This window comes from Stigmatopora argus, chromosome 20 (assembly GCF_051989625.1).
Source record: "Stigmatopora argus isolate UIUO_Sarg chromosome 20, RoL_Sarg_1.0, whole genome shotgun sequence".
Taxonomy (NCBI): domain Eukaryota; kingdom Metazoa; phylum Chordata; class Actinopteri; order Syngnathiformes; family Syngnathidae; genus Stigmatopora; species Stigmatopora argus.
This window is the reverse complement of record NC_135406.1, coordinates 3,378,865-3,387,620: the sequence shown is the minus strand read 5'-3', so window position 1 is coordinate 3,387,620 and position 8,756 is coordinate 3,378,865. Positions and strand designations below refer to the sequence as shown.

The following is an 8,756-nucleotide window of genomic DNA, read 5'->3' as shown; positions in this document are numbered from 1 at the left end:
TTAATGTATTCCTCTCTTTCGGGATCCTTTTGCTGGTTTTCATCCACGGTAAATCAACTGCCACTCTTCGGCTTCCCGCATGATTTGCTTTTAGACGCTTTAAATAATTCCTCGCCTTGCGCCCATACCGACAAATGACGTCACCCAACCGTAAATTACCGTATTTTTACGTCTATAAGCCGACAAATGACGTCAGCGAGCCATAGAAATTACCGTATTTTTCCGTCTATAAGTTGCACGAACCAGTTTTTATCAAAATCCAATAACACACATGAAATTAAGAGTAAAATAGGGAGCAACAGACTAGATAAGTTCCATTCATGTTAGCATATTATGTTTTGGGAAATAACTATAGTTTAAAAAAAACAGCTCTTGGCAGTTAGAATCCCAAAAAAATAAAAGACATATGTAAATCGCACTTGAATAAAAGGTACAGGCCTATATGGGGAAAAAAAATGTGCTTTATAGGTCGGACAATACGGTAATTCATATTCATGTTAGCTATATAGTTAAAGAAACAGCTTTTGGCAGTTAGAATCCCAAAAAATAAAAGACATATGTATATAAGTCGCACTTGAATGAAAGGTACAGGCCTATATGGGAAAAAAAATGCGCTTTATAGGTCGGACAATACGGTAATTCATATTCATGTAAGCATATTATGTTTTTGGAAATAACTATAGTTTAAAAAAACAGCTCTTGGCAGTTAGAATGCCAAAAAATAAAAGACATAAGTCGCACTTGAATGAAAGTTACAGGCCTATATGGGAAAAAAAATTGCACTTTATAGGTCGGACAATACGGTAATTCATATTCATGTTAGATTACAGTAATTTATTATTCGAGTGTTTAATTTATCAGAAGTATTATTTGTCTTTTTACCGCTTCTATGGGTTATTACATGGATAAAACCATTTCCAAAATATACTTGAACGTTATTTGCAATTAATTTTTCCAACTTTGAAAAAGATTATAGCATCTACTCAACTCATATGGGATGAAACCGACAATAAAAAAATATCTCCCGCTGTTAGTCGACCTCTTTTTCTAATGACTTTCCGCATGGCGAAAAGAGCCGACGTGATTTGTGGAGAACGAGTCGTTTCCTCGAGTGTCGTAAAAAGTAATGACGTGAAACGTGAAATATGTTCGCACGGGTGTTGCTGACGATTCTCGCTCTGCCCACATTTAGATTAGATTAGATTAGATTAAATTTTCGGGAAATTCATAAAGGGATTTTTTTCTAGGGAAGAGCACACAAATTGGAAAACCAAAATAAAATAGCAAACTATTATTATATCAGAAATAGTTTCTGTAGCTGTCCCTGGGGCGGTGTGCAAATTTAGGTTTTCCGTTGATATTTTTGTGTATTGTGTTCATCCAATGTTTGGAGTTATTTGCAGTGGCGGTCCGTGCATTTTCTCATAGCGCCTTCAACGAATCAATCCAACCCTTAAAAACTATTTTATGGCTATAAAACCTCAACTGCAGCTACAGCTGCGACACATCAAAAATAATCAATAAATCAATGCACAAAAATGGGGTAAAATCCACTTCCTAGCAGCATTTAATGATTAAATACAAACACTGGAGCTTTTCAGATATCAGAACTTGGCCCACAATTGAAATATTATTTAGGAATATAGCCATATTTTACTCACCAAAAATCCTTTTTAACTGTACGCAATATCCATCCTCCTTTCTTTCTTCCTTCTTTTCTATCGCCATCGAAGCTAATGCTAAAAGTCGAGCCTGTCCTGTCGTATTTCTGGCATAGTCCGTCTTGAAAATGGCTTTAAATCAACACAACAATATATTTGCGTGTGCAGTTCGCTCCAGATACAGTTTGGTAGCTCTGGCTAATCACTAGCCAATCATAGTTGGTGAAAGCGATGACATATCCCTACGCCTGCGAGAAGGCATTGTGGTGTTGCCAACTCGAAATCTGATTGGTGAAAGCAACAGTCTTATCGACGCTTGTTTAATGTAGCAGAGCCTGCAGAACTGATTGTGAAGGCCTTGAAGCAGATTTCTGACCCTGGCAACAAATAATGGCTGAAATGTGATTGGTTAAATGCTTCAATACGAAAACACACATCTGGAAGCAGTGCAATCAGAGGGAAAAGCAATGAAAGGACGCTAACAGACCATTTGGAATTATTTCATAAGTATTGATGGACAAAATATAATATATGATTCAGACGTTTCTTAGGCCAGCAGAGAAGGCCTTGAAGGCCCTGACGGCCCGCCACTGGTATTTTTTTCCTTTTTTTCCCTATATATTTCATAATGTAAATGGTGTAGTAGAATTTTGATCTTAGAAATGACATCAGGACATAAAAGAGTGGTCATGTGACCAACACAGGGGGCTGTTGGGAAAGATGTGCTTTGTTTAGAATTTTAGTTAAGGCTTAGCAGCTCCTAATTCAAGTCAGAAAGTAAGAAAATTGTAGCTTTTGTCAATTTGTTTTAATTCTTATGTTATAAATAACGATATTGTGTCGTAATGTTTATGTTGTCTCAGTTTTTCACAGTGTTGTCGTTACTTGAAGGAAATAAAAACAATTTCCTTTTAGTTGTGAAAATACGGTAACTCTAAACCCGATATAGAAATATTTGCTATGATCAATCAAATCAAAAGTAATTTTTAAAAACGACCATAACAAAGAACATTGAACTTGATCCCCATTTAAAAGCACCGACACGTGATTGACCCGCCTTTGATTTTCAATCTGGAGGTCGCCATTGTTCCCATCCATCCTTCTCCAAAGTGCACTTTTGTCTCCACGGGACCTTTCATCCATCTTTTCTATTTTTGCCGGCCATTTTCCTCCTCTTTTTTTTAATGTCAGTGCGAGCTATTCAGACACTTTGTGCTCTTTGCTCCCGCTGACCTTTCCCTCCCACTCTTTCTTCTTCTCGTCAGGTTTTCGTCGCACTCGCTCGCCCAGGCTTCGTTCACAAAGTAGCCACAGCTTGACATTTCGTGGAGGACAAATGAGCGGCGGCGGTTATAGATTGCCACCGTGACGCTCCCGAGGGACGCGTATGGGGCTAATGGCGCCCCACCTTTAGCCTGCCGATAATCCATAAGCGTTTCTTTCTTTGGCCCATCCTTTGTTGAACCCGACTTGGAGTCCGACGCCGCGACCCAAAGAATCGTTAACGTTATTTCGCCGTTGACCTTTGCTCCTTTCAATTTGTACCACAAGTCCATACTTGTAGTACAGTGGTACCTCGACATACGATCGTAATCCGTTCCGAGACTGAGATCGTATGTCGAGCTTTTCGTAACTCGGGCGAACGTTTCCCGTTGAAATGAATTAAAAATAATTATTTTGTTCCAACCCTCTGAAAAAACACCAAAAACAGGATATTGGATTGGAACAAAATGTTTTATTTCTTCTAATTCGCCATCTATTGACAAAGTAACACATAGCTAGTGGTTTAATAGTAATAAAATGTGTTTAATAGAAGTAAAATTAGACACATTTCGCGGAGGGTAGAGACAGCGGCATACACGGAGGTGGGGGGGTGTTCGGGGGGTCTTTATCCACGGCAACAACGCACTCGTAAACGAACAAACAAATTTAAATTAACTTGGATAAATATATAAAGACACTCAACGTTTAATGTAACTTCACACAAAACTGTATTCTAGTTTTGTCTTAATCTTTTGTTACCTTCGTTTTCCGGGTTAGCGGTTTGCCACGCCTCCACCCTCTCGTTTGCTATCGATGGACTGTTTGTTGTTGTATTTCCTTCAAAATATTCCGAAAATGATGCACACAAATGTCCTCACAATAGGATAACGCACGACCACTTGCCAACGAGAAGTAGTCTTGAATGAGCGATCGTGGGAGCTAACAGGCTAAGGAAGGAATAACAGCCTACCCACGTATTGATTGTGGGTAATGAAGTTTTATTCTGAGAAAGGGTGCCATTGGCTATCGGTGTTGTGTGCACGAGTATACTTCATTACCCAGAAAGCCCTCTTTTTGCCCGCGCATGCACGTTATGCGTTTCCTGGTCGAAACTCGTCTGAATAAATCATTCAGTGCTCGTAGATATCTGTTATACACGAAAGAGATGCGGCAAAAAAAGACAGTGCGCTACAATGATAAACAGCCTCTCATGTCATGGCCACCTGGCTTGGTCACATCTCGAAATTTTGATCATATCGCGGGCAAATTATTCGATCGAAATTTTCGTCGTACCACGAGCTGATCGTAGGTCGAGATACCACTGTACTTGCGTGTACTCGTACCGGCAGATTTTGTAGTTTTCTGATGGCGAAGCAACATTGAGATCATTCGGTTTGATTCTCCATAGCGTAGAATATATCTGGCAACCCAAAAGCGCTTCAAAATTTGGACCCTGCTTGTGTTCTCTTGCATGTGGCTCCAGTTTTTGAAGCTAGGTCTACAGTGTCTTGTGTGTCTGTCTTGCTACTGCAACCAAGAAATCGGAACACCATCGGGAGTTGTTTCACGAGTTATCGTTGATAATATGCTGTATTTTTAATGCCGTATGATGTGTCATTTATCTCCCCGAAGGGTCAAAATATTAGAAAACGGCTTTGAAGAGTGATTGACGGGCCTGAGATTGGAACATCAGAGTTCCCCAACGGAACCATGGCGTCGTCGTGCAGTGTCTGTTCCGAGCGAGTGGAAATCTGTCACTCACCTTCTTGCTTCCTCCTTTCTCCGGTCCCTCACGGGCAATTAGATTTGACAAAGTGAAGCGTCATATTAATGTGAGCAGATACGTCGTTCTCCCCCTCGTCTCGCCCGTGTTTACTTTTCGCTCGTTGCCGTTTGACGAAAGTTTGGGGCCACGTTTGTCGTTGTTTTTTAAATTGCTTTGGATCATATGAGGCCATCTTAGCGGCTCACTTGACGACGTGCCCTAATACGATAGCCTTTTAGTGACTTGTTTATTTATTTTTTCCCCGTTTGGAGCGGTGGTCAATTTGGCCTTCTATATCTTTCCTTGCAATAATTCTGTTGTGCAAAAAGATGGAAATTATACAAATTGTGAGCAATTTAGAGCGCCTCGTGATTGCACATTGTTTGATTTTTCTTCAAATTATGCCTCATTTTATATAATTGAAGTTTTTTTTTTTATCTTCCAAAATATATTCATATTCAGTAACAGTCAAGAATGGGTTTCACTGGGAATTTAATTGAACTGTTAAATTGTGTGAAGTTGGAATTGTTTTAAACAATCAAAAGGGCTAAATAATTGATTGAAGAGCACATTAATTTGGGAATTTCATGGATAAAAACGCGCTTTACTTTCCAAGCATTTTTTTTTGCCTGTACGGATTTAAAAATACTAACAGACTGTCAGCGCCCTCAAGTGTTCATATTTTGTAATTGCAACGTTCATAAGCTAAACATCTAAAAAAAATTGAAACTTCCCTGAGGTTCCTAATTGCTGCTCTTTTCCCTCAATGTTAAATATATGGCACAAAATATTTGTCACTCACTTAAATTTTTCTAAATATTTATTATAGCATCATTGTATTCGTTTACCCAATTTCCTTTCATATTAATCCAAATATATTCGAGGTTTGATTGTGAATTGATGTGGTTTGTGGAAAGGAAATGGTGCGTTCAAGGGACAAATCGTGGGTAGTTATTTAGGACTGCGCGGAGTCATCTCTGTTACTTCCACTTTAAAACTGCTGTGCCAAAATAAAAGTTGAAAAAATCCAATCTCAATTCTTTTTCAATTTGTATTTTTCAAATGTTCTATGCTACTGGCTATTGAGGAACATGCCAAAGTGGGTTAGAGTATGGATCCGAATAAAAGTATGCTCCTGGAAGTAATATATCTACACTATAAAAATGTATTTGGAGGGCGATGCCTTTTTTACGCTGTCAAGGGTATGTTGAATGAAAAGAAACGCCATAATCAGTTCATACGGGAGTCTTTTTTTCAGCTAACAGTGTTTGTTTACGTCTTCATTTGGCGCTTGGTTTTGACGTAAGAGGAAATTTGCGCATGCGCGTTATCCTGGGCTTCCTCGAAATGACGTCATAGGGAAACCCAGGTTAACACTGACACCGGCGACCCGGAAGTGGAACTGGGAGCGGAACAGGAAGCGAGAGACGAATTTGTTTGTCGTGCTTTCTTTTGTTTGTAAACTGTTTTTCGACGCTTTATCGCATGATCTAAATGGGGGAATTTACAGTAAATACAACCGAGTTACGTTTGATGAATTACACGAACAGAAGTCTGGAAAAAATGATTTTTTTTGAGGTTTTTGGCTAATTTTTTGCACTCGATGCAGGCTGCACAACGAAAGTCACGAATAAGGTAAGAAATGCTACAATTTTCTACTACAATCCTCTCTTGATGTATATTTCTATTAGTAAAACGTGCGCTTCTTTTCTGTTCAGCTTGATCCTCATATCCCAGATCAGATCAAAACATTTTGCCAACCTCCACAATTTAATATATCAGTTCCCCAATCCACAATTTATTTGTCAGATATTTTGCTACAAAGCGGAAAATAACTATTGTATAAATGATACTCATGCAATCTTCAAATGCAGACTCGTTTGTTTTTTAAACTTTTAAAATAATGCACAATGACAGAATGGTTCAAATATTGATTTTTCTTTTTGAAGAAATTATTTGTAATTGTTCATGCTTTGATGAAATTGGCAGATTTTTTTTAGAACAATAATTGTTTTGTGGGTGGGATGTTTGCAAATTGTATGGGCATGCGCAGTGCGACCAAGGGCGTGTCTTGCCATTTGGAGGGGAGTGTTTGTTTGCGCTGAGCTTGAAAAAAAATGCATTCGGGGTGGACCGGTGGGCGTGTCTGTCGCAGACTCCGCCCACTGACTCCAGCGCCGAAGCTGCAAGGCTTGGAAGGCTTGGAAGGCAAGGGGATTGCCAGGGTTTGAGTCGACGTTTTGCCTCATTTCATGCCGAAGGGGCGTGGCCAATTTAAAAGTGCATGAAATGAAGCCAAACTGCTCGGATAAGAGTCCAAATGTCTTCCCAACATTCTTGGTAGTCACTTGCCATGCATTTCAAGCCTGAAAATTGGACAATTTTATCTGACAATATGCTTATGAGCTTCCTTAGCCCCGCCCACTGGGTAACATTCTCCTCTTTTCTTGCCCTTTGAAGCTTAAATAAGTGATTGGGATGTGAAATGATGTGCCATGTTGATCGATTTGTGTCCATATTGCCCATATAGACCCCCTTGTATACTTTTTACAAATTGTTGTTAATATTTTAGTGTTGTGTTCATAGTCAGTTGGCTTGAGTAGACAGATTTCATAGGCACTCCATTGATTGTGACTGAGTGGAGTGGTTACCTCCTTAGACACTTGGCCCCCCACACCCCCAATAGTACCTGATATGTTTCCAAAATTTTAGATGCATCATACCAATTGTGTATTATGCTCTATTTTGGGCTGTAGATTATTTTCAGGAGTGGGTAGTAGAGCCCCCAAGTTACCTGAAGGTGACCCACACCCCAAGCAGGGTACCTAATGATATGTCCTAGCTGGTCAAAATATTAAGTACACCCTCGACCCAGTTTTTGTGGTCATATTTTATCATAGCAGACCATGTAGTGTATACATGGTTTTACATACATACACATACATTGTGTATCATAGCAAACATCATGTGACGCTAAATGTTTTGTGTTTAAAACATGCGATCTCAGTCAAATTGCATTAGTGCTAACAAAAAAAATGTCTTTTTATTTACATGAGCGGAGGTCCGGAAGATGGAGTTGCTTCCACATCCATCAACCTGCGCGACGCAAGTGCTAACAAAGGTAGGAAATGCTCCATTTAATGTATATTTGTATCGAAAATGTTTTTAAGATTTATTTAGCATGCTGGTAATTTAATAGCTTGAATTAGAATCACATTTATTTGACTACCCGTGAAAAACAAGAACTTCTTTTGTAGAGCTAAAAATAATAATCCATGTATCATATAAATGTAATTGTAGGTCTTAAAGTTCAAGATGCTAATGCTATTTTCGCGCATCATCGTATGTAAGGTTACATATAAATATCGGTAGGCTAATTATGTGATTGTAATGTCATATAAATGCTAGAATCGTCACTGACTGCTCTCGTTAAATGTAATTGTAGGTCTTACAGTTCAAGATGCTAATGCTATTTTCGCGCTCGCATCATCTTATGTAAAGTTACATGTAAATATTGGTAGGCTAATTATGTGTCCAAGATGATAATGCTATATTCGCGCTTTCATCGTCTTATGAAGGTTACTTATCATTATCAGTAGACTAATTATGTATCTGTAATGTCGTATAAATGCTATCATCACTGACTGCTCTCGTTAAATGTAATGGTAAGTCTTACAGTTCAAGATGCTAATGCTATTTTCGCGCTCGCATCATCTTATGTAAGGTTACTTATCATTATCAGTAGGGTAATTATGTATCTGTAATGTCGTATAAATGTAATTTCTGGTCGTACAGTTCAAGATGCTAATGCTATTTTTGCGCTTGCATAATTTTATGTAAAGTTACATGTAAATATTGGTAGGCTAATTGTGTTCAAGATGCTAATGCTATTTTCGCGCTCGCATCATCTTATGTAAGATTACTTATAATTACCGGTAGGCTGATAATGTATATCTGTAATGTCGTATAAATGTAATTCCAAGTCTTACAGTTCAAGATGCTAATACTATTTTCGCGCTCGCATCATCTTATGTAAGGTTACTTATCATTATCAGTAGGCTAATTAT

At 38.6% G+C, this 8,756-nt stretch overlaps 1 long non-coding RNA gene across 8 annotated transcripts in view; it reads left to right on the top strand.

Moving 5' to 3' along the window:
• The window catches only part of LOC144065829 (uncharacterized), an 85,384-nt gene that overhangs the window by 45,196 nt on the left and 31,432 nt on the right, over nt 1–8,756 (top strand). For 4 of the 8 annotated variants that reach the window (XR_013297326.1, XR_013297322.1, XR_013297321.1 and 1 more), the window contains exon 4: nt 4,557–6,324. This is a non-coding gene — a long non-coding RNA (uncharacterized LOC144065829). Of the gene's footprint in view, nt 1–4,556; nt 7,811–8,756 lie in introns of all 8 variants that reach the window. The other 4 variants (XR_013297308.1, XR_013297307.1, XR_013297309.1 and 1 more) reach the window with 2 other exon arrangements.